We start from the raw sequence: 26,210 nt of genomic DNA on the forward strand, positions 1-26,210 counted from the left end.
GAAATCGTTATCCCTTGCCGTTAATGGGCACTGCCTTCGAAATTCTGCAGGAAGCCAACATCTTCACTAAGCTTGACTTGCGCAATGCCTATCATCTTGTGCGCATCAGACAAGGAGATGAGTGAAAGACTGCCTTCAACACGCCCACTGGACACTTTGAATACCTAGTTATGCCTTTCGGTCTCACTAATGCTCCTGCAGTCTTTCAAGCTCTCATTAATGATGTTCTCAGAGACATGCTCAACCAATTTGTTTTTGTCTACTTAGATGATATACTAATCTTCTCGAGTTCCCTCCAAGAGCATGTGAAGCACGTCAGTAAGGTTCTCAGACGCCTTCTGGACAACCATCTTTATGTCAAACCTGAGAAATGTGAGTTTCATGTGACCAAGGTCCAGTTCCTGGGGTTCATCATTCAACCTGGCCAGATACATATGGACCCTCAAAAGGTTCAAGCAGTTGTGGATTGGCCTACCCCCTCGTCAGTAAAAGAGGTACAGCGTTTTCTTGGCTTTGCCAATTTTTATCGCAAGTTCATTCTGAACTTTAGTACTGTAGCGGCTCCTTTATCTGCCCTCACTAAGGGAAACACAGCCAGCTTTTGTTGGGGGCCTAAAGCAGAGTTGGCCTTCAACAAACTCAAACACTGTTTCACCTCTGCACCTGTTCTTATTCTACCCAACCCAGATATTCCATTCATTGTGGAGGTTGATGCCTCGGATGTTGGGGTTGGAGCTGTACTGTCCCAAAGGGGGGAGGACAACAAGCTGCACCCTTGTGCATTCCTTTCCCACCGCCTTACACCGACTGAGAGTAACTATCATGTGGGGGATCGAGAGCTACTGGCAGTTAAGCTAGCGCTTGAAGAGTGGAGGCATTGGCTTGAGGGGGCCAAACACCCATTTCAAGTGCTTACAGACCACAAGAACTTAGAATACATTCAGCAAGCTAAGCGACTCAACCCCCGCCAGGCACGTTGGTCCTTATTCTTCAACAGATTCCAGTTCATCTTGTCCTTCCGCCCTGGCTCCAAGAACATTAAACCTGATGCATTGTCCCAAGTATATGTAAACACTCCTCATGAAGATTCCATTACGCTGATTATCCCCAGTTCCAAGATAATAGCTCATATCAGGTGGGAGCTGGAAAATACTGTAAAGCAAGCCCAGACCCGAGAACCTGACCCAGGAGGAGGGCCAACCAACTGTTTGTTTGTCCCGAAAGCTGTCCACTCCCAGGTCCTCCAGTGGGGTCACTCCTCACCTGTCACTCTGGCACTTCTCGGACTCTTGAGTTTCTCCAGAGACGGTTTTGGTGGCCAACTATCAAGGAGGATGTCACAACATTTGTAAATGCCTGTCCCACGTGCAACCAAGGTAAAGTCTCTCATCGTTCACCCCAGGGGCTACTGCACCCTCTTTCCATACCACACAGACCCTGGTCTCATCTTTCCATGGATTTTATTACTGGACTTCCACTATCACAGGGCAACACCACCATCATGGTCATAGTGGATAGATTCTCCAAGGCTGCCCGATTTATTCCCTTGCCCAAACTACCTACCGCAAAGGAGACTGCTGAATTGATTGTCAACCATGTCTTTCGCGTCTTTGGCATCCCACAAGACATTGTCTCTGACCGAGGGCCCCAATTTTCCTCCCGGTTCTGGCGGGCATTTTGTCAATCTCTGGCGCCTACAGTGAGTCTATCTTCCGGGTTCCACCCGGAGTCCAGTGGGTAAACTGAGAGGCTGAACCAAGATCTGGAGACTACCTTGAGGTGTATGTCGGCTAACAACCCATCCTCTTGGTCTTCCTTCATCATGTGGGCAGAATACGCGCACAACTCCCTTCGCTCCTCTGCTACGGGTATGTCCCCTTTTGAGTGCCAGTTTGGGTATACTCCTCCTCTATTCCCTGAACAAGAAGTGGACGTTGCAGTTCCCTCCGTGCAACAGTTCATCAAGCGCTGCTGTAAGACATGGAAGAAGGTCAGACTCAAACTCCTTAAAGTCTCCCAGCAGTACCAGCACCAGGCTAATCGCAGACGCAGACCTGCCCCAACTCTGCGCCCCGGCCATTCCCTTGCGGGTGGAATCTCGTAAACTTTCTCAGAGGTTCATCGGCCCCTTCAAGATTGCCAGGAAAGTTAACCCAGTTACTTATTGGTTATACTTACCTAAGTCTTTAAAGATAAATCCCACTTTTCATGTCTCTCTGTTAAAACCAGTTTTGTCTTCTCCTTTTCTTGCGACAGGTAAACCTCCCCCTCCTCATATCATTGGTGGCCAGCCAGCTTACACAATCCACCGAATACTGGATGTCCGTCAAGTACGTGGGTTCCGGCAGTATCTTGTGGACTGGGAGGGCTATGGTCCTGAGGAGCGCTCCTGGGTCCCTGCCAGGGACATTTTAGACCCGAAACTAATTCGAGAATTTCATGCTTCCAAGTCTAGTCGCCCTGGAGGGAACGTCAGGAGCCGTTCCTAGAGGAGGGGGTCCTGTCAGAGATTTTGCCTTGTAATGTTTTATTTTTGGCCACTAGAGGTCTTCCTAAAACTCATGTCTACACATGTGCCTTTTGGTAATTATTGTTTTCACCTGTGTCTCATTTTGTGTGGTGTATTTAAGCTGGTCTGTTTCTCTGCATCCTTGCTTGGTTATTGTTGTTCCTAAGCCTGTGACTGCCATAAGTTTGCTCTTGTCTCAAGAAGCTTTATTTTTGTGTATTTTGGATTGTTTCCAGAGTTAATATTTTGCTGTTATTGGATCCTTTTCCTGAGTTTCTGTTTTTGTGATTGACTGGAAGAAAGGGGTTTTTTTGTGCCCTTTTCTTTTTTTGTTAATAAACTATTTTTTTATTCAATCTAAGAGAGCGTCTGACTACTGGGTTCAAACCCCTCCTGTGTCCCAGTGGTAGTATCTAAGACTTTCACGCCAGAGACCAGAGTTCTATCCCCAGTTCTGACAGAAAGTGGCAAGATGAAAACCACTATTTTCTGTTTCAAATTTTCACATAGAATTATTAGGTTATAATAACATAAAAAATGTAATATCCAGATTTTGACTTTCAAAGACTTATTATAAAAACAGATTTTTTTTTCCTCCAAAATGCAATAAATCCATGACATTTTTTTTCCAAAATGCAATTAATCCATTGAATCAGATCTGTGTACTTTTGTGTCCATTTGTTTTTCCTTTTTTAACCAGTAATCGAAAAACGAAAAATGAACGGTTGTTGTACTTTTAAAATCCAAAATTTAACACCAAAATTTGAATTTGAACTACACACCAAATGCTGCGGAAAAAAACAACTATTGACGTATTTTCACATTTTTGTTTATGACTTTTTGCTCATTTATTAAACATTTAAAATATTCACAAATTAATATGGAAATAAGGTCGATTTTAATGGTTTTCTAAGGCCAGTATAACTCGGAAATTATATTTTTACCACCGTGCTGATGCTGAATGAGAAGAGCCGTGTCTCTGGAACCATACAGAGAGGTGACTTATAGGCTAATGATAATAAATGTGTCTGAAAAAATAATGAGGCATTTTAATTTTTTATTAATAAACTAGTATTTTCTCAATCAGTGTCGGCTGCAAACAACTCTATCTCCGCTGTAAAGCGGATGCGCCATTAGAGAGAAATGCACCTTTCATTCAGATTACATAATCAGACGATATTTGCTTTCGATTCAAATTTGTTCATTTTAGGGATGGCGAAAACGAAAAATTTTCTTGACCGACCACCGAGCCTCATTAACCGGTTGAAACCGGTTAACCGATTAGTTTAAAATATGCTACTACACTATTTGAAATAACAGCCATTTCGAGCCGCGCCTGCAATTTTGCAACTCTGTCGCATCTCTCTGCCGCTCTGCCTCCTGCTCACACACACACACTGCCCCGGCACCGCCCTTCAACTCACCTAACTTTTTTTAAATCCCCTACAGCGCGAAACACGAGTCCCGCAAACACGAGTCCCGCAAACGCGGCGCCGAGGAGCTTGTATGTAATTGGAGGACAAATGGCTCCTTAGTTTCGAAATGGTTTGGGTACAAGGTGATCGCGTTGAAAATAAAGGCATTTGTCTAGCGTTAGAAGCTCATTTGAAACATTGCTCATTTAAGAAAATGACAGCTCCGAAGAGACGCCGCTTTAGTTTGAGGTAAAAGTTAGTGCTAACAACAATAATAAAGAAAGATGATGATAGCACTGGATCACACAAGTTGCAACTTACATCTTGTCATTCTTTTTGTTGAAATGGTCCCACACACTACTTTTCTTTGCACGCTTCATCGTCTGCCCTGGCTCTAACCTCAAGTGTTTTAGCCTGTAGCCTTTACTTTTCACAAACCTTGTGAGCGCGCGAACCCAAACGCTGTGACCTCGCGCCAAATGTTTTCATTGGTTTATTAAGTAAAACAGGCGAGTTATGAAAAATTGAGTGTGAGGGATTTGTTCACTTCACACAAAAAGATATTGGAATGAGATGGCTAACTGTAGTAGCCTTTAGTCCACTGTCTATAATAGCCTAATTTAGAGATCACTTTTCTTTTTTTTTAACCGACTACCGACAGCTTTGATCGGTTAACGTTGATATGGTCAACCATCGGTCAAACGGTCATCGGTTAACATCCCTAGTTCATTTACAAGTGGACATTTCAAGTTTTATATAGGTAGGCTATATTTTGTTTCAGTTCATTTTTGAGACGCGCTCCAGTTCATGGAGATCATGAAAGAGCGCCTGATTGTTTTATTTTATTTTACAAAAGCACAACGCTTTCTTGTTGTGAGTTTACACAAATAAACACTTTTTTTTTTAGAAAATTCAATTATCATTTAAAAAAAATTCAGTTTAAACACAATGCAATGCATCCAGCACCTAGGTGGCCTGGTTGAAGGGGGCCACAGATCCATGAGTACAGTTTACAAACCCGTGGGAACGGATTGTGAAAGCGTGGGCACGGTTAATGAATTTGTGGGTACAGATTGCAAAAACTGAAGGCACAGTTTACAAATCTGAGAGTGCGGATTAGGAACTTTTTGGATGGCGATCAGCTGTAAAATGGCTTGGTCCTGCTCGGTTTCCGTTGACTTAAAACAATTGAAAGTTTTTCAAAAGATTCCCTGGGGTCAATGTGTCAGCGTGAAAGAAGTTTGATGCTGTCGTGTGAGAACAAGCAACAGCATTTTTACTCCTCCTGAGTGCCTCATCTTCTTAATCTCCTCACGTAAATGATTAGATTTCGATGGCTTACAATTCTTCCCTACCACAGAAACCACTACAGGTTCATCAATGACGTCAAATGTATTCTTTTATTGTCTGTTTGTTGATCAAAAAGTACAAAGTATATACGGAAAACTAGGAAGCCAGGTGTATTCAAAGCGCCGCCGTTACTGTTTGGTACTGTTACTCTAATGTGTGGAATGGTGTGCTGTGATTGGTTGAACGCATTTATTGCATTCTGCAGAGAAAGGAGACTGGCGTTTGTCGCGGTTTGGAAAGAAAGGGAGAAAACGTGACATAATAACACGGCGGATATTGCATTTTACGTCAAATTAAAAAGTGACTTTTCAGTACCGACCAGATACAAAATTGAATTTTGAAGGTTCTCAGTTATTAAAAAAAAATGGCGTTTATTGCGTTTTGGAACCAAACTCTTCATTGTCTTTTTTATCCTGTTTACTAGGCTATATTGATTTGCTTGGTCACATTGCTGTGAGTTTTGGTTATTTTGCTGTTGTTGGCTGTAAGGACCTTTGAAATAACTGGCTGGTGTGTTTCATTGAAAATGTGCACCAAAGAACGTTTCATTGAAAATGCGCACCAAAGAACGTTCGTCAACCAATCATATTCAAGCATTCAAAAGCCTGTGTTATAACTGTAAACAGCGTAGCCTGAATGCTATGTGACTTTAAACAAGCTAGCATAATGGCTAAAAAAGAAAAGAAAAGTGGACTGCAAATGGGCTATCGACAATTCCAAGCAAGATGGGAAACCGAATATTTATTCTGTGAATACAAATAAATGCCAATGTGTCTCATCTGTCAAGAGTCACTAGCGGTTTTCAAAGAATGTAATCTAAGAAGGCATTTCGAAACGAAAGATGAATTGAGAGGGTTTTTTTTTTATATATATAATGTTACTAATATATTTATATTTCAATTGATGAAAAATCCTCTAAATATATGTCTGGCCCCTGATTTTATTCACAACCCTCAGCATGGCCCTTTGAATTTGACACCCCTGCTGTACAGGCAGAACAATGTGTTTTTTTTTCTGACATCAGGATTAGAACTGTTCATAACTGCTTTCAATTTAATCTTTGTATTTCACAAATATCTAATTTTGGTGCAGCATATACTGTAACTGGTAAAAATTTAAATAAGTGCATTTTAAAAGTCTGTGATAAGTATCTGGCTGTAATAAGATCCACTGAAGGTAAGTTGACTGAACGCTAGTGATGGGCGCTTTCGAAACACACTTCATGAAGCTATGAAACCTTTATGAATCTTTTGTTTTGAATCAGTGGTTCGGAGTGTGTATCAAACTGCCAAAATCACGTGATTTCAGTAAAGAGGCTTTGTTACGTCATAGCTGTTTCAAAACGTTTAGAAATGTCAATGGTTCCCCACTGGGGGGTGATGATCTCTGTGAATCCATAAATCATGCAGATTCACTGAGATTGAACAAGGGTTTGTGGGTTTTACCTGATCGCTGATCAGTTTTATACATTTGTAGACGTTTTAATTAGACATTAGTATAATTAAAAGGAGTAATAGTAGTTAATAATCTCTTATTGGCCTGTTTAGCTGAGCCATCCATAAAATACACTGACACTGCCTCACGGTGCAGCACTAAAGCAGATTAACTACCTTTTACAAAACTTGTTTGATTGTCTTCTGCTTAAGGAAATACTTTTATTCCTTAATCTGATCATGTTAGTTTATACAATTATTCTTTGTTCATGTTAGTTCACAGGAGATTTGCTAATGTTAACAGAAAACCTTTGTATTTAAAAATGTATTAGTAAATGTTTAAACTTGAGGTTATAAAATGCTGTATAGTATTGTCCATCATTGGTTCATGTTAACCTGTTAAGCTGCAACCCCACTTTTGAAAAATCCCAAGAAATGACATACCCAAACTGAAACAGATACAGTTCATGAACCCTTTGTACTAAAAGCACAAGTATGATCTCATTTGAAAGCTGACACCTGGCAGTTTATTGTAATGTAGAATTAATTATTGTCATAATGACAAAAATTGTTATAAATAGCTTCAAAGTTTTGTAAAGTTATTAGAAATTATTTTTTATGAAACATCCTCATGAAAATAAAATTGAAGTTGGCCCTGGAGCAGTCTAGAAATGCACTACAGCTAATGCCACATGTCTAAACATTTTATGTTTAAAATCTTAAGATAATAAGTCCAAAACTCTGTATTTAGTGAAATGTTTTTCAAGACCATGTCATGTGACTTTATTTTGATTTGATGCTAAAATGCTACTGATATTTAGTGTCATCTTCTTACCATCTATGCAGTATATTGTCTTTATTGTTTTGTGGTGCAAACGAGCCCCATTCAGTCTCAGTCTCCCCCTGCACACATTCACACCTCTCCAGCCAGGTTATGGCTCTAAATATGCATTTCTTTTGTCTGCATTAGTTACTAACGACTGGCTATTCACATGCTATTCATATGGTTTCAGTCACTAATTTATTTTCTCAAAGTTCACCCTTACATTCTAAACTGTTTTAAATGCATTTCTTGAATAAAGAAACATTTCAGTAAGCGTTCAAAAAATAATAAAAATATAACTTCTAGGTGGCAGGTGCACCTAGGGCTAGCTAGCATGTTAGCTTAGCACACCATCAATACACGACAATTTATGAGATTAAAACCATGTTTGTGCTTATAAACTTACTTTATAAAGCAAATCGAGTATTTTAAATAATTTTCTGTGATCTAATTTGGCTTCAGATAAAAAAATCAGACAGAAAATATACTATTGTATACTGTTCTGCACAATGATAGTCTATATAGATTAGCATTACATTATAAATATAATCTACTATTATGGAAATACCTGGCATGGATTGAAAAACACAGGTAACTCAAATATCATAGCAAACATGTTTATTGTCTTCAAAACGACTGTTTCTCCATGTTACAGCGCGATCTGTTGTTAGCTGTGTGTGTGTTCGAGGCTTCCTGGATTGTCACATGATTATGGCACTTCTTCATGTTCTAATACTGTGCACAGGGCGGCGAGGGCGCCCTCATGCTATTGGTATGAATTGAAAACGCATTAACAGAGTATACAAACGCTCATAATGATTACATCGACGCATTTGGGTATAAATTCAATAAATATTATTCCTGTCTATAGAAATCTGATGTAAACCTATGAGAATATATCAATATTTCTCCAAATCTGCACATTTTTTAGCTAAAAGCCCGGAAGGACGTTGTTTTGTGTATCGCTGTCATGACGACGGCACGGGAGTTTTTTTATGAATGAAAGCGGCTGACGCGCATAATTCATATCAAAGGTATCGACTCATTTTTTCATTTCATAACTCCTGACACAAATTAAGAAATAACTGTCGCTATAAGTTTCTCAGAATACAATAGTGGTCAAATTCTGAAACTTGAGTCTTATATCTTTGTAATGATGTATAGTTTGTCAAGGTATAACATTAAATCTGATAGTAACTTTGAACTATTTATAAAAAAAACCGCTTCAGTGCGCCCGCGCTCTGGCAACGGTTAACAGGTTAACTAATATAGTTAATGTTAACAAATGAAACCTTACTGTAAAGTTTTAGCAAGTAGACAATGTGTCTGAAAACAACCGACACAAACACATTTGAGCCAGTGAGCAAACCAAGGGTAACATTGACATTAAAGAACCTTAAATATTAACCCTCTAGGCGCCACGGTCGAGTTTACTCGACAAGACGCGGCACTGAATAAAACGGCCGATTTTGTCAAATAGGGTGTCAAATTTCGTTCGACCTCCCCTCCACTAGATTGCAGACAAGTCATACTTCATCCCAGACTAAAAAAAAAGTCATGCTTCTATACAAAATCTTAGAGCTAGAGCGCATTCAGTGCAAACAAAAGCGGAGCTAGTGTGCGAGTGAGCCATTTTATCAGAGCAATGTTGTCAACGTGCAGCGAGTATTTGCATTAGATTATTATTATTATTATTATTATTATTATTTATGTTATATAAATATAAATATAAATATTATATTATTTAATGGCATCAATAAAGCTGATGTGGGTCTTCTATTCGCGGACTCTGATGATGACGGTGATTCTGAAAGTGAAAGTAGCCCTACACCAAGCACAAACGGTGAAACCTTTGCCCAATGTCAGTGTTGGGAACAATGTTTCCCGGGGTCGGAGTGTTCATCACGAAGTTAGCAGGTGTGTTAGTGTTGTGGGGAACGAGGCGGGAGATTTTTACCGCGCTAGCCAGCTTTGTCTTTTGACCGTGTGCCTCTCCGCAATCGCGCCGACAGTATTGTGGTGGAGGCTTTGTCTAATGCCACTGGGTATGTTAGACGAGGTCAAAGTATTCATAGGACAGTTAGGGGGTAACGTGGAGGCAGGGTGGGGAGTCGCAATGACAATGACAGTAGTCCGAGTTGTGCACACTCGGCGCGCGCGAGGCAGATCTGGCCGCGCCCGCGCCCGCGCTGCTCGTGTGTGACACCTGACACGGGGCAGAGGGGCTATTATGCATAGTCTATCGCAAGCTGATGGGAATGCCGGCTTTGTGTGCCATATGAATAATATATATGTGCCCCATACATGGAATGAGAGTGCCTACTGTATGTAGTAAATGGAAAATCTCTACAGCAAAAGGCCAATAGCTACATGCTTTCGGTTTGTTTCTATCATTTATTAGTAATGATTTACACAGTTTGTTTACTACTTACTATTTACCTGAGCATTCAGTATTGTGCAATATAGCATACAGAAGGTGAGGGGCATTTTGGGGGGAAAGAAGTGCTGCATTTTATCATTTAAACATATAAATGTTTAAAAAGATAACTTTTCATGAAAATTCTATATATGTGTATACTAGCATAATAGATCAACGCTTTCAACCTTTTTATTGTTAGAATGTTGGTAGTATATTTAAATGAACAATGTGTAGTCTTTCTCCATGTTACCTTTACCTTGATATCCATGTTTATTTGTAAGCAAAAGTCTGCTGGATGAAGCTAAACACGTTAGTTGATCATCATAGATCTGAGTAATTTTCTCTTTCTGTCTTCAGTCTGAATAGATGCAGTATTACAAAGAAACAGAGTCTCATCCTGACTTCAGCTCTGAAATCAAACCCGTCACACCTGAGAGAGCTGAACCTGAGCGGGAATGAACTAGGAAACACAGGAGTGAAGCACTTATGTGACATACTGAAGGATTCACACTGTAAACTGGAGAGATTGAGGTCAGTCACATTCACATACAAGAATCAAAATGCTTAAAATCACTTCAACAGTTTAAACTAAAACACTTTCACATTGTATTTGTGCAAACTTAGTATTTTGTGATCTGGTGAAATAAAGATGATGATCTCTCTTCCTCTGTCTGTTTTATTTGCTTATGAAGATGATGTGACTTTACAGAATAAAGAGTTTTATTTTCTTCTGTCTTATTTTCTGCTCTCTCTCTCTGCTAATGTAATTTAAGCTCCTGTGATATGACAGATGAAGGTTGTTCTGATGTGACTCAGGTCTCCTACAGTGTTAACCATATTGGCGGCTCTGCTTTGTGCAGAGGCAGTGCTTGGTAACAGCAGAAAGACTCTAGACTTCACGAGGAAGGACAGTCACGACCGCAGGGACAACATGGTCCTGTTCTCACAGTGAGGACATGAACCATCCACAAACACTATCTCAGCACACTCTTGGCCCAGACATGTGAGATCGTGGCCATCAGATGAGGACAGGGAACAACTGCATCCAGAAACACACAGACGGAAAGGCATCTTTAAAAAGACGCTCAACATCAATTTTGCTCTTTTAGGAAACTGCTCTTTATGCTGAAGTGCCCAGGGGGGAATCACTGCACTTATCCATGCAATACGCCAGTGAAACACCACTGAATGTGCCGTAGACCACCAGAAAGAGGGGCTTCCTTATTGTAGAGGCGACTGGAAGAGCGATCATGCAGATTTATATTTGTTCAGGTTTAACTGATTAATCAGCTGAATGTTTTCCTCTCTGTTCTAGACTCTCTAACTGCAGTGTGACAGAAGAAGGTTATAAAGCTCTGGCTTCAGCTCTGAGATCAAACCCTTCACACCTGATAGAGCTGGATCTCACAGGAAATGATCCTGGACAATCAGGAGTGAAGCAGCTCAATGACTTACTGCAGGATCCAGACTGTCAACTGAAGACACTGAGGTGAGACGGGATCAAATAATTAACTAAATTAGCTATATGAAGGCTAAATATTCATAACTAATATATTATTTTAGTTATTCAAAAAGCTGGACAATTTGTTGCATCAAAATGATCAAGATCAGATCAGATGCTGCAGGTTCTGTCATGATGATGATCAGGGTGCGATTTGTGAAAAAAAAAACGGGGGGATGTTTTGAAAATTTTTTATTCATAAAAATAAATCATGAGAACATGAACTTCATCACTGCATTTGCAGGAATTGTAAAATCTTTTTTCTTATTAACTCATGAAGTAGCCTAACACAATATTTTTACTCTAATAGTTTATCTTTCCAACACCGTGGTCCTTGTTCATTTGAGTCAACCTGGGACTGTGAGTTCTGCTGAAGCTGGGAGTTGACGTCCATCGTACCTGTAGTAACATTCTCATTTGCAGTTTTAGGTTGGGTTTTTTTTGTGACGGTCCTGTAAAATATGATGATATGCTGCTCTGGACCCTTTTTATTGTTCCCAGCTAGCTAGCTAGAGTTTTCGCTGAAATATTACATAAATATTTGTACTTGGTGACATTCTGAAAAGCCATACATGGATCAAAGCTAATGGACAGGATCAGATAAATCAGCCGCAATGTCATCTATTGTCATATATCAGCCTCTGCTGAACCACGGATTGATTGCAAAGTTAAACCATCACAGTAGAAACAGTTTTACTGCTGCTGTTAAAGTAATAACGTTAACTTTACATCGCGATGCTGAGCTACAGTGAAATGATAGAAAAGACAGATGCATTATAAATCTGTGTTGGTCAATTCGCCCCATTCGCGTCTACCGCTCATTCGCGGTAACGCCTCATTCGTGCCTCATTCGCACCGCAGGACCTCTAGACGCGTGTAAACGCGTCTTTACATTGACTTAACATTGAAATCACTCGCGCCAGACGCTCAAGAGTGAGTGAGCAATCAAAAAACCTTTGTTTTAGCCCAGGCACGGTGCCAGGATTCCAGTTTTGGATGGGCCAGACCAATTGTGGGTGAGCCTTAAATTAAAAACGTTCAATTAAAAATGTTATCCAATCACTGTTTAACCTAATAAAAAAATATTGACTAATGTAGCCTACTGTTATATTATCTGTGCGTATACGTAATCTAGATTTTAATAGCTCGATGCTCTTTAAATATTTTGTTGCATAGTTAAAAGTTTCGGTGCATAGGACGGACCTATCCGCGATCGCTCTCTGTGGTTCTGACCAAAGAAGAGCGCTTTGGAATCTCCATTATGCATCATACGCATCATACCTGGGCTGCATTTTTCATTGACGTTGTCTCTTAGCGTGCTATGAAGACTCTTAAGGTATAACTCAACTAAAGGTATACTACCACTAAAGGTATATCATTGCTAGGCGTCTTCAGGGCTATCATCCACTCGCAAGGCAGAGGCGCTGGCGCCCTCCTAGCAACGGCGCTGTTTTGGGTAAAACATAATTTTGACCACTTCATTAAGTTTTGTTTTGTAGAAAATTATTTTTAAAAGATTTTCATTTTGTATAAATTGTATCTTAATTTTAATCAATGTTTTATCAACCAATTGCCCGTATTTAATAAATAAGAAGCAAATATATAGCAGACAATGTAATAAGGCGCAGGCACAATCACTTGCATTACACGTGAACTGGAGGGCGCCGAAACTCAGCTTGTGCCTCACAGATTTGAGAAATATGGGCTATCTATTACAGAAAGCTTGAAATGTCTACTTTTATACAAAAATATTCAAAACCAAAAGAAATAGGCTACTCTCTGATTATGTAATCCATATGAAATGTGCATTAATCTCTGGCGTTCATGGCGAGTCCGCATCGTCAACTTCATCTTTGCAGCGACACAGAAAACACCAGTTTATTAATAAACAATTAAATGTCTCTTTGTTAATTTAGACACATTCATAATAATTACTTTAACCGGTTCTTTGTGGCAAGCTTTATGCGTGCGGTCATAACGCTCATTATCCTGTAGGCTATATAGCATATTTAAGTAATTAAATTAATATAAAGAGGCGATTTGTCCACGAATGGCTTAAATGAACAACTACTAGTCGACTAGAAAAAAAAAATTTAGTCGGAGGCAGCCCTTATTCCACATATTTTCGAACCAGCAGGCCATTCTGGGTTGAGCGAGCGACCCTGCGGAATGAGCGAGCGGAGCGGAATATTCAGAAATGCGCTCTCCACTCACAAGCTCTGATCGGAACAAACCCGAATCTCACTGTCTGCTGAACTTGTGCAGAAACATCAAAATAGACATAGCCAGCTTTTTAAAATTGTTTTTAAAACTAAACATTGACTATTTTAGTACACATTATGAGTTTATTGACGATTTTTTATAATTCTTGACAAAATTAGAATATATTAAAAGCTTTTTTTTAAGTTTTGGGTGGGCCTGTTGAAAAGTGGATGGCGTCTCGCAAGTGTTGATAGGCTATTACTCGTGAGGTGTTACCAATCAGATTATTGGACATTGAGCAAGTCTGTCACAGTATGCAGAGAGAGAGAATCCAAAAAGGCGAAAAAGCAGGTAAACAGTTCTTTTAATAGAAATAAGTAAAAGCCACCATGGCCGATTAACAAAGGCAGTTCATAAATGAGAAAATCTCTGGTAGTGACTGTGAGTCGCTCAAATGGCAGGTCCGGATGACCGGTGCGTAGTGAGACCAGGGATACTGGTGAGGCGTCGGACACTCTGCGACTCTCCACGGCAGGCAGCTGGGTAAAGCACAGATCAGGTAACACAGCAGGTAACGATCAGACCAGACAGGACAAGACAGGACTGGACTGGACAGGACTAGAAATAAACCTCTTAGAAGAGAGAACTCAATGGTCAGTACATACGTGACGGTAGGAAATAATCCGACAGAGCAGAAGAGAAAGAGGGAGCTAGAAATAGAGAGACAAACGACAGGAGATAGGGAACAGGTGTGACGATGAGAGAACGAGGAACAGCTGAGATAGATGAGAGAGTAATAATGAGTAAATGAGAAAGAGCGGAGAAGTAATTGCCGCGAAAGGCCAGCAGATGGAGACAGATAAAGAGAAGAGAAGCAGGATCATGACAGTACCCCCCCCTCAAAGTGCGCCCCCTGGCGCACCAGAGGAGGAAGACTGGCGGGAGCGGTAAAAGTCGTCAATGAGCGAGCGGTCCAGGACGTCCCGGGCAGGGATCCAACTCCTCTCCTCCGGACCGTACCCCTCCCAGTCAACGAGAAACTGGTGACCACGTCCACGGGGACGAACATCGAGGAGCCTGCGGACTCGGTAGACAGGAGAGCCCTCGACGCGGATGGGGGTAGAGACAGGACGGGGAGGAGGGTGGATTACGGGCTTGAGACAGGAGACGTGAAATACAGGATGGACACGACGAAGATTAGACGGTAATCTGATCTTAACAGAGACAGGACTAAGGACCTTGATAACGCGATACGGTCCGATAAATTTGGGAGCCAGTTTTCGAGAAGAGAACTGGAGCGGGAGATTGAGAGTGGAAAGCCACACTCTTTGACCGCGGACATAACGAGGACTCTTAACACGGTGCTTGTTAGCGGCTCGGCGAGTGATAGAACGAGACTTAAAAAGGGCAGATCTCACCGCTCTCCAAGTTCGTTTGCAACGTTGTATGAAGGTCCTGACTGAAGGTACGTTAGACTCGGTAATAGAGGAAGAGAAACGGGGAGGCTGGTACCCCAGACAGCATTGAAACGGCGACAGCCCGGTGGCAGACGAGGGGGCGGAATTATGAGCATATTCTGCCCACGGGAGTTGCTCGGACCATGAAGCGGGGTTGCGAAAAGCGAGACTGCGTAAAATGCGTCCTATGGTCTGGTTAGCGCGTTCTGCCTGGCCGTTAGTCTGAGGGTGGAAACCGGAGGAGAGGCTGGCAGAGGCTCCGATGAGGCGACAAAACTCCTTCCAAAAGAGGGAGGAGAATTGTGGACCCCTATCCGACACAACATTTTCGGGAAGACCGTGAATCTTGAAAATATGATCGAGCAGTTTCTCTCGCGGAGGGGAGTTTTGGAAGCGGAAACAAAACGAGCCGCCTTAGAGAAGCGATCGACAACCGTAAGGATAACAGTATTTCCTCCAGAAGAAGGAAGCCCTGTAATGAAATCGAGCGCTATCTGTGCCCAAGGACGCGACAGGACAGGTAGGGGTCTAAGAAGACCCGCAGGAGGTCTGTTGCTGACCTTCGTTTGAGCGCAGACAGAACAGGATGCAATAAAGCGACGAATATCTCGTTCTCGAGAAGGCCACCAGAATCTTTGCAAAACAGAGGCAATAGTACCTCTAACACCCGGATGGCCGAAAAATTTAGAGGAGTGGCCCCACTGGAGGACAGCGCGACGAGCAGAAGGAGGAACAAATAGTAACCCCTTGGGGCAATGACGAGGCGTGATAGAGTGAGACAGGGCGCGCTTAACGACACGTTCAATTCCCCAGACAGCCGCACCCACCACTAATCCTTGAGGAAGAATCCTCTCATCCGTGGGTTCGACTTCGGGAGAGGCCAACTGGCGTGAAAGAGCATCGGGTTTTTGATTCTTGGAGCCGGGACGGTAGGAGATAGTGTAATCGAAACGAGTAAAAAAGAGGGACCAACGGGCCTGACGCGCATTAAGTCTCTTAGCAGAGCGAATATATTCAAGGTTACGGTGGTCAGTCCAGACTATGAACGGAACCGAGGACCCCTCCAGCCAGTGACGCCACTCACCCAACACTAAACGAATAGCAAGAAGCTCACGATTTCCCACGTCGTAGTTGCGCTCGGATGGAGACAGACGGTGTGAAAAGAACGCGCAAGGATGGATCCTCTCACCAGCGGGGGACCCGCTGGGAGAGGACGGCTCCCACACCCACCTCTGAGGCATCAACCTCCACGATAAATTGTTTAGAAACGTCAGGAGAGATGAGAATGGGTGCGGAAGAGAATAGAGATTTAAGGCGATCAAAAGCAGTTTGCGCGGCGTCACTCCAAAAAAAACGGGTCTTGATAGAAGTAAGTGCGGTAAGGGGAGTGACCACTTGACTGAAGTTTAAAATAAATCGTCGATAAAAATTGGTGAATCCTCAGAAACGCTGAAGCGAGACACGAGAGTCAGGCGTGGGCCATTCCGTGACAGCGCGGACCTTAGCGGGGTCCATACTAATACCCTGGGCAGAGATAACGGAGCCGAGAAAAGAGACGGATTGGACATGAAACGAACACTTCTCGGCTTTGACGAACAATTTGTTCTCCAGAAGGCGCTGAAGGACCTGACGAACGTGTTGCACATGAACTTGGAGAGAGGGGGAAAAAATTAAGATATCATCGAGATAAACGAAAACAAAGACATTAAGCATGTCTCTGAGAACGTCGTTAATCAAGGCTTGAAAGACGGCGGGGGCGTTGACCAGCCCGAAAGGTAAAACACGATATTCGAAGTGACCGAGGGGAGTATTAAAGGCGGTCTTCCACTCGTCTCCTTCCTTAATGCGAACAAGGTGATAAGCATTGCGGAGGTCTAATTTTGTGAAGAACTGGGCTCCCTGCAGGATCTCAAAAGCGGATGACATAAGTGGTAAAGGGTAACGGTTCTTAACAGTTATGTCATTTAAACCTCTGTAATCAATGCAGGGACGCAAAGAGCCATCCTTTTTCTTCACAAAAAAAACCCCCGCACCGGCAGGAGAGGAGGAGGAGACTATAGTACCAGCGTCCAATGACTCGGAAAGATACTTCTCTAAAGCTTTACGCTCCGGAACGGAGAGAGAATAAAGTCTTCCCCGAGGGGGAGTAGTACCCGGGAGAAGTTCAATGCCACAATCGTAGGGACGGTGCGGAGGAAGAGAAGCGGCCCGGGAACGACTGAAGACCGCTCGCAAATCCAGGTACTCCTCGGGGACCCCTGACAAATCACCTGGTTCCTCCTGTAAAACAGAAACAGATGACACGGGAGAAACAGCAGACATCAAACACTTAACATGACAAGAAAGATTCCATGAGAGGATAGTGCCCTTAGGCCAGTTAATCTGGGGATTATGCTTAACTAGCCACGGATGGCCCAAAACTACGGGGGTATTGGGGAGTGAAAAATTAAAAAAGAAATAGTCTCATGGTGGTTACCGGAAACGGTGAGAGTCAATGGAGCAGTGGCACGGGAAACCCTGGCAAGAATCCGTCTATCCAGAGCAAAGACAGTGGTGGGATCCTTGAGAGTCTATCAGGGCATGACAAGAGGCGGAGGAATTGGGCCAGTGGAGGTGAACAGAAAAAGTAGTCCGTGAAGGCAGCGGAGGGTCTAGAGAGGAAGCGCTCACCAGTAACCCTCTCTCTACTGGTGAGCTTTGGCTTTTACCTGACAGGTGTTAACGAAGTGAGAGTCAGAACCGCAATATAAGCAGAGCCGATTCATGATGCGGCGCTGGCGTTCGGCAGCTAAGATTCGAATCCCGCCCAGCTGCATAGGCTCCGGATCAGCCAGAGGAGCGGTTGAAGAGGTGGCCAGCGGTGGTGGAAAGGATGAAGGCTGCGTGTTGTGAGCGCCGTCGCAGAGCCAGATCAATTAGTGGATCGAGACGAGATGGGACTTCACGAGCCAGGACCTCATCCTTGATCTCGGCGTTGAGTCCCTCGATGAAACGCGCCACAAGCGCAGGCTCATTCCACCCACAGGAGGTGGAGAGAGTGCGGAATTCAACAGAAAAATCTGCAACCGTCCGTCTTCCCTGGCGGAGAGTGGACAATAAACGGGAAGCTTCAGGGCCATGGACAGAACGATCGAAAACCCTTAACATCTCTTCTTTAAAAAGGGTATAGCGATCTAGGCAGTCTGCATTAGCGTTCCACACGGCCGTTCCCCACTCACGAGCCTGTCCCTTGAGAAGATAGATGATGTAGGCGATACGAGAGCGTTCCCTGGCAAAGGTGAGGGGCTGGAGCGAGAAAACAACCTCACATTGGGTCAGAAATGCCATACATTCGGTTTGCTCACCCGCATAACAAGGGGGGTTATTCACATGCGGTTCTGGGGCGTCCGAAGCGCTGAAAGAAGAGTCCGTGCGGAGAAGATGGAACTGTCTGGAGAGATCGTTCATCTGGGATGCCAACGTTTTGACGGCAAGGCGAGCAGCGGAGAGTTCCTCTTCGTGCTTACCCAGCATGACCTCCTGGATCTCCACAGCTGTCTGGAAAGGATGCTCATTCGCTGTATCCATGTGGTCGGATTATTCTGTCACAGTATGCAGAGAGAGAGAATCCAAAAAGGCGAAAAAGCAGGTAAACAGTTCTTTTAATAGAAATAAGTCAAAGGCACCATGGCCGATTAACAAAGGCAGTTCATAAATGAGAAGATCTCTGGTAGTGACTGTGAGTCGCTCAAATGGCAGGTCCGGATGACCGGTGCGTAGTGAGACCAGGGATACTGGTGAGGCGTCGGACACTCTGCGACTCTCCACGGCAGGCAGCTGGGTAAAGCACAGATCAGGTAACACAGCAGGTAACGATCAGACCAGACAGGACAAGACAGGACTGGACTGGACAGGACTAGAAATAAACCTCTTAGAAGAGAGAACTCAATGGTCAGTACATACGTGACGGTAGGAAATAATCCGACAGAGCAGAAGAGAAAGAGGGAGCTAGAAATAGAGAGACAAACGACAGGAGATAGGGAACAGGTGTGACAATGAGAGAACGAGGAACAGCTGAGATAGATGAGAGAGTAATAATGAGTAAATGAGAAAGAGCGGAGAAGTAATTGCCGCGAAAGGCCAGCAGATAGAGACAGATAAAGAGAAGAGAAGCAAGATCATGACAAAGTCTGCAGAGTGGTGATTACAGAGAGGCTGCGGCAGCTATATCAGAGCCAGCCAAAGTAGCGCATTTTAAAATACAATTGACATTATTGGTCAGTATATGTGCTGCTATTATGGAGTATACCTTGATAATTAACAATAATAGTTTTCCATCAAGCCCAGATTCACTGCATCTCTCTACAGCAGGCCTATGAGTCTCCAGATCAGGGCCATCGCTAGTGGGGTAAAAGGTGGTGACAATTATAGGGGCCCCCACTGCCCAGGGGGCCCCACAAAACCCAGCAGTTATACTATATAGGCCCCTGTTGTATGAATAATTCTAATATTTATATTAGTTGTATGCCAGAGATTAAAATGAAAACCACAAAAACATGCAATTTGGTTAAATATTTTTTTCCAAATATTCGGTAACACTTTATTTTGATAGTCCGTTTGTTGAGACTTTACTAGTTATTAGTAGCCATTCAGTAGCTTGTCAACAGTGCATCAGTTGACATTCAACAACACTGTTTCAACTGACAAGTAACATACGTTCAACTGACTGCCTATAGACTGTAAGGTACAATTCAAGTGTTAATCTACAGATTTTACGAAAAAAGTGCCTGTTGACTGTCAATATTATTTTGCAACAGGTTATTGACCAATTGTCAACTAACTTTCAATTGTCAACTAACTTTCTGTAGATTGAGTACCAACAACTCAAGATCAATCTGTCAGTTAAAAGTCAACAGTCATGTCAGCATATGAAGTATACGATACTGTACAGGTGCTGGTCATATAATTAGAATATCATCAAAAAGTTGATTTCAGTAATTCCATTAAAAAAGTGAAACTTGTATATTATATAGACTCATAACATGCAAAGTGAGATATCTCAAGCCTTTATTTGTTATAATTTTGATGATTATAGCTTACAGCTTGTGAAAACCACAAAATCAAAATCTCAGAAAATTAGAATATTACATGAAATCACACAGTAATTACACAGTAATCCCATGGTAGTAGAACCAGGTTTTGGTTATTTGGGCAGTGTGGGCAGGTGCAAATCCTGCTGGAAAAGGAAGTCAGCATCTCCATAAAGCTTGTCTGCTGAAGGAAGTATGAAGTGCTCTGGAAATGTCCTGGTAGACGGCTGCATTGAGTGGACAGCACAGTGGACCAATACCAGCCGATGACATGGCTCCCCAAACCAACACAGACTGTGGGAACTTCACACTGGACTTCAAGCATCTTGGATTGTGTGCCTCTCCATTCTTCCTCCAGACTCTGGGACCTTGGTTTCCAAATGAGATGCAAAATTTGCTCCTGCCCACACTGCCAACAGAACCAAAACCTGGTTCTATTACCATGGGATTACTGTGTAATTACTGTGTGATTTCATGTAATATTCTAATTTTCTGAGATTTTGATTTTGTGGTTTTCACAAGCTGTAAGCCATAATCATCAAAATTATAACAAATAAAGGCTTGAGATATCTCACTTTGCATGTAACGAGTCTATATAATATACAAGTTTCACTTTTTTAACGGAATTACTGAAATAAATCAACTTTTTGATGATATTCTAATTATATGACCAGCACCTGTATATCCTACTCAAGGGGTCTCATATGCATCAAATGCATGATTATTTTAGCTGATTTAAAACTGTTTTTAAAAAATTGTTAACCATTTGTAGATAATCTGTTGATAGTCAACTAAAGATAGATCTGTTGCTTATCAACAAATAAATTGTTTATGATCAGTAGACTATTAATAGACATTATTCACTAAGTGTTAGTAGATACATTTTAGGACTATCTAATTAAAGTGAAAAACAGTTTATATCAGTAGAAAATCTATAACCTATCAACAGATTGAAAACATACTTTTTGTGTACGTTTGGATAGATGCTGAAACGTATGATACAGACATGTCTGCAACGTAGAATTATTACGAATTCACAGCTACAAAACGTTTATGAATCATAAAGATATCTGTATCATTCCCTTATACTGTTTTATAGATAAATGTAAGTTCCCTTAACCCCACTCCCAAACCTGAATATAAATTACTCATCTTATACAGAATATAAAAAGAATAAAACACTTTATGGACGGAGATGTGTAGGGAAATGCCAGTTTTATTAATAGCATTAAAATATATTTTGAGCCACTAACATTAATCCTACTCCTGCTCCTAAACCTACCCATAACCATTTCTTAAAATTATGCAGGCTAAAATTATGAAGAAAAACAACAGATGTGTAATCATAATAATTTATTGCGAAAATGTAAATCGGTACCAAAAGTCGCTCAAATGACGATGTGTTGCAGTCCTCTCTGGCAGTATATAATAGTTTTGTATAAGGGATAGAGCAGAATTTAAGTTATTAATCCATGAAAATGTTAAGCCAGCTTCCCTCTACGTAAAGACGGCGCGCGCGTGCCTGCATTTCAATGTTGTTTCAACTAAAACAAGGCATGCTGCAATCTGTGACGAAGCAGGCGAGAGCCAATGAGCGTTTGATATCACTGCCGTAAAACATGTCGTAACGCTTCTTGAGGGCGCAATTTTTTTATTTAAATTCATCACGAGCGCGGGATTTGACATTTACGGTCGCTGCTGAGAATGGAGATGGAGATCGCTGGATGTGGATGAAGGGCTGAATTTGGATCTGTTTCTTGCTTGCGTATGGATTATAAAGATTTGGATTACATCTAGCGTTACGTTAGCTAATAAAAATGATGTATTTTGTTAATTTATATTGTGTTTTGGTGTATTATGGTTCTATAGGAGAAAACACATTTTGTGTCTCACTGTAACATTAAATAAACTAAATGTTACAAAATGGTTGAACGATTAAAGAAGGTATTGTTAAGGGTTTAAACTAGTCCTGTCTGTTAATCCTCCGAAGCGAGTTTGCAGCAGGAACAGAGATTATTTCTTAAATGAGTAACTGTTATAACGTTAAACTGCATTTAATAAATGCGATTTTCTGTAAAACTTACTGTCATGAAAGGCTAAATAATTATTGTTATTTGTTGTTTATAACTTTTGATCTTGGCCTCGGACATTTGAAATGATGTAGACTATTGAGAGTTTTCTCATTTGGAATGCTCAATATAATGTTTTCACATAATCAGATGGTTCAGATGTGATCGTTATATCCTAGTAAATAATGGGTTGTATTATTTTTATTTATTTTTAATTTAATAAAAGTGATTTTTTTTTTCTCTAATGTGCTGGCCATAGTGTTTGTTCTACTTCAGTCAGGTTAGGTATACAATCTGTTGATAGGTTATAGACTTTCTACTGATATCAACTGTCTTTCACTTTAATTAGATAGTCCTAAAAGATATCAACTAACACTTAGTGGATAATGTCTATTAATAGTCAACTGATCATAAACAATATATTAATCTGTTGATAGGTTATAGACTTTCTACTGATATAAACTCTTTTTCACTTTAATTAGATAGTCCTAAAATATATCTACTAACGCTTAGTTGAGAATGTCTATTAATAGTCTACTGATCATAAACAATTTCTTTGTTGATAAGCAACTACATGTAATCTTTAGTTGACTATCAACAGATTATCTACAAATGGTTAAAACATTTTTAAAAAACAGTTTTAAATCAGCTAAAATAATCATTAATTTGATGCACATGAGACCCCTTGAGTAGGATGTACAGTATCATATACTTCATATGCAGACATGACTGTTGACTTTTAACTGACAGATTGATCTTGAGTTGTTGGTACTCAATCTACAGAAAGTTAGTTGACAATTGAAAGTTAGTCGCCAATTGGTTAATAACCTGTTGCAAAATAACATTGACAGTCAACAGGCACTTTTTTCGTAAAATCTGTAGATTAACACTTGAATTGTACCTTATAGTCTATAGGCAGTCAGTTGAACGTATGTTACTTGTCAGTTGAAACAGTGTTGTTGAATGTCAACTGGTGCACTGTTGACAAGCTACTGAATGGCTACTAATAACTAGTAAAGTCTCAACAAACGGACTATCAAAATAAAGTGTTACCAAATATTCTCGTACCTCCCTATAAATGGTTTAGTCCGATCTAAAGTATTTATTAATTATTAAGTCAGTGACAAACATCAGATGGACCCAATAAAATTGTAAGTCCCACCCCAGCTCGTGAACAGAACCAGAGTTGAGGCGGAAGTGCCTGAAGTTAACGATGAACTTGGTGGAAGAGCAGGAGATTGACTGAAAAAATGTTGTGGAAAAGAAAACATAAATTAGGGTATCAGAAACGTTATGAAAAGAATGAGAGGAAGGCCAGGACAGTTGTTGTATCCCAGTCGATCAAGACGTTCTTAAAGACAGGTTGTATTGTTATTTCGGTGGGAATAAGAAAACTACCGTCTACAGCCTGTCGGGTAGGCTATTGTCACTCTTCATTATCGGTGCTGCTCACCACAGTCGACCGAATTGCGTGTTAAAAAATTGACACGAGTAACGACGCATTGCATTATGCACCTAACCTGTTTGCTGATGATGTATTTATTACATAAATAAAACACAAATACACACTGCACTTGAATAAATACATTTTAGCTTTTTATAATAATATTATCTTTAAAAACAAGACAATAAATTACTTTATTTTTTTTAATTTGACTGCATTCTTGTCAATTTATAAATGTTTACTTTATGATCTATGAATTATAACAGACTATTTCCCTGATGGTGAAAAACATTATTTTGAAAAAAAAAAAAAATAATAATTTGCTGTTACTTTTTTAAAATTGGTTTTATTATTAACAATTTATTTTTATTAGTTGTAATTTTTTATATAAATGTAACTTTTAAAATAAAAGTTTTACAACAACATCACCTTCTTCTGTTATATGTGAGCCTCCATGATCATCTATTGTACAGTATATGATATTAGTGGAGGGGGCCCACATCAATATTTTTTCAGGGGGCCCCGAATCCTCTAGCTACGGCCCTGCTCCAGATGTTCACAAACATGCAGTTTCACAAACCAGTTTTCTCTGTGAGACGTTTCTGTTCTTATGAGTTTGCTTTAGGACTGAGTGTCGCTCTAGTTTATTTAAAATATATATTTATTTGTGTATTGAAATGTTTAAAGACAAATTGTACATCTAAATAACTAACTTAAGCTTGTCTTTAAAACAATACATTTTTTTATCGTATCAATAATTTTTTAAAGCAACAGACATTTAGTTGAGAACTGAATTGCCTCTTCTGCAGGTTTTTGAGTCCTGCTGCAGAGGAAGCCTGTCAGTATGTGAATAGAGTTGTGGGTAAAAACCCGTTACTCCAGAGAGAGCCGAATCTGAGAGAACATGAACTAGGAGACACACGAGTGAATCAGATCGCTGCTCTACTGCAGGATAAACACTGTCAACTCAACACACTGACGTGAGTATTGCTCATTTATTTATAATATTACTTTTAAGCAGTTTTTCACTCAGCATCACACAGAGCACACAACAATTTAAAGTAATAAAATTAAACAGACAATTAAAACAGACAATTAAAAAGTGATATTTGATTAAGATAGACAGTTTGATCATGTGTCACCTAGTGACCAACGTTAAATGAAATAAATCAGGTCCCAGCCACAGAAACAAAACAGACAGTCAATGTGTGGATACAACAAATAGTCTTTATTGGGTCAGCAAGCACTAACTAGAAATAGTGTTACGTAGGGGAAAGAGTTCACTAAAATGATGTCTCTGAAGCCGTTTGGAAAGAGCTTAAAGTTCAGTGGCTTCACAGCAATTCGCTCCAGTTGTCCTCCCTCCAAAAAGTCAAGCAAACACGTCCAGGAGGTCACGTCAGATGTCCGACCCACAGGAGAAAGTTACGGTACTCTCGGCAGCAAACAGCAAACACTGAGGGAGATTCCGGTGTAACCAAGGCAGTCTTCACAGCAACACTGGGCCCAGGATCCCAAGATGGATAATCCAGAGGCTAGAAGAGAGCACCAAGAATGACCACCAACATCACAGATAGCAGGTCGCACTTACACTGCAGTACGATAAAATATAATTACGGCCCTTCAGGCAGCATTAGAGAGCGTTGAGGGAGGTTCGAGGACAGCCACAGTCTTCAGGACAATGCCAGCCACTTGAACCATAAGATAGGTATTGCTGAAGCTAAAAGCAAACGACCACAATGAACACCAACACCACAGGAAATGGACACACATTCACAATGTGTGGTAATAAAATATAATTACGGCCCTTTAGGCAACATTAGAGAGCGTTGAGAAAATCCAGCTGCAGTATACCGGTGGTCAAACAGAGATGCCTGGGAACTTGGGCTTCATGTGCAGAGCAGGGAAGTGCATGGAAAATGGCAGCAGATCAGCAGCCACCAGGCAAGACCACCTCTTTTCCAAAGAGCCAGTTTTTATCTCCTTCAAACTAGGCATGGTCAGCTGTTAGAGAATTAGTCACTAATTGCCATTATCAGCAGCAATGCAGAGGCAATAATAAAGTTATTCAAATCACAGGAAGTGTCGTCCAAATATGGGCAGAAAGGTGGAGCATGGTGACAAGTTCTAATGAATTAATTAAGTCACATTAGCATGGAGGAAGCACAGTCCAAATATGGGCATAGTAATAAAACAGGAAGCGGGTTGCCAGGTTTGTCCATGAATAGGTGTCTATAAAGAGTCAAGCAGGGCAGATTAAGAAATAACAAAAACCCACTACAAATTTGATGCACATGCACAGTAAATAACCACTACAATTCAGAGTGCCAATATATTAATGCACACAGTAAACACCATCACACATGACACTGCACACAGTAAGGCCCAAATGTCTCTGATCAAAAACAAACAAAATACTGAGTCAACCTGTGACACATGGGTCAATAATTATTGCAGTTACTGTAGAGACAGAACAATGTTTTTTTTTCTGACATCAGAATCAGAACTGTTCATAACTG

The 26,210-nt window shown here is 41.0% G+C and overlaps 1 protein-coding gene and 1 long non-coding RNA gene across 2 annotated transcripts in view; both read left to right on the forward strand.

Annotated features, from left to right (window-relative positions):
* Positions 1–26,210, forward strand: part of LOC308695899 — a 670,325-nt gene that overhangs the window by 375,741 nt on the left and 268,374 nt on the right. The gene's annotated exons all lie outside the window — the stretch shown is intronic.
* LOC308695890 (ribonuclease inhibitor-like) overlaps positions 10,359–26,210 on the forward strand; it is a 66,328-nt gene continuing 50,476 nt past the window's right edge. Inside the window, exons 1-3 of the mRNA XM_081374155.1 lie at positions 10,359–10,480; positions 10,810–11,438; positions 24,501–24,671. The gene's annotated coding sequence lies outside the window, so the exon portion shown is untranslated. The remainder of the gene's footprint in view (positions 10,481–10,809; positions 11,439–24,500; positions 24,672–26,210) is intronic.

Source organism: Scardinius erythrophthalmus (genome assembly GCF_964197995.2).
Source record: "Scardinius erythrophthalmus genome assembly, chromosome: 9".
Lineage (NCBI taxonomy): Eukaryota > Metazoa > Chordata > Actinopteri > Cypriniformes > Leuciscidae > Scardinius > Scardinius erythrophthalmus.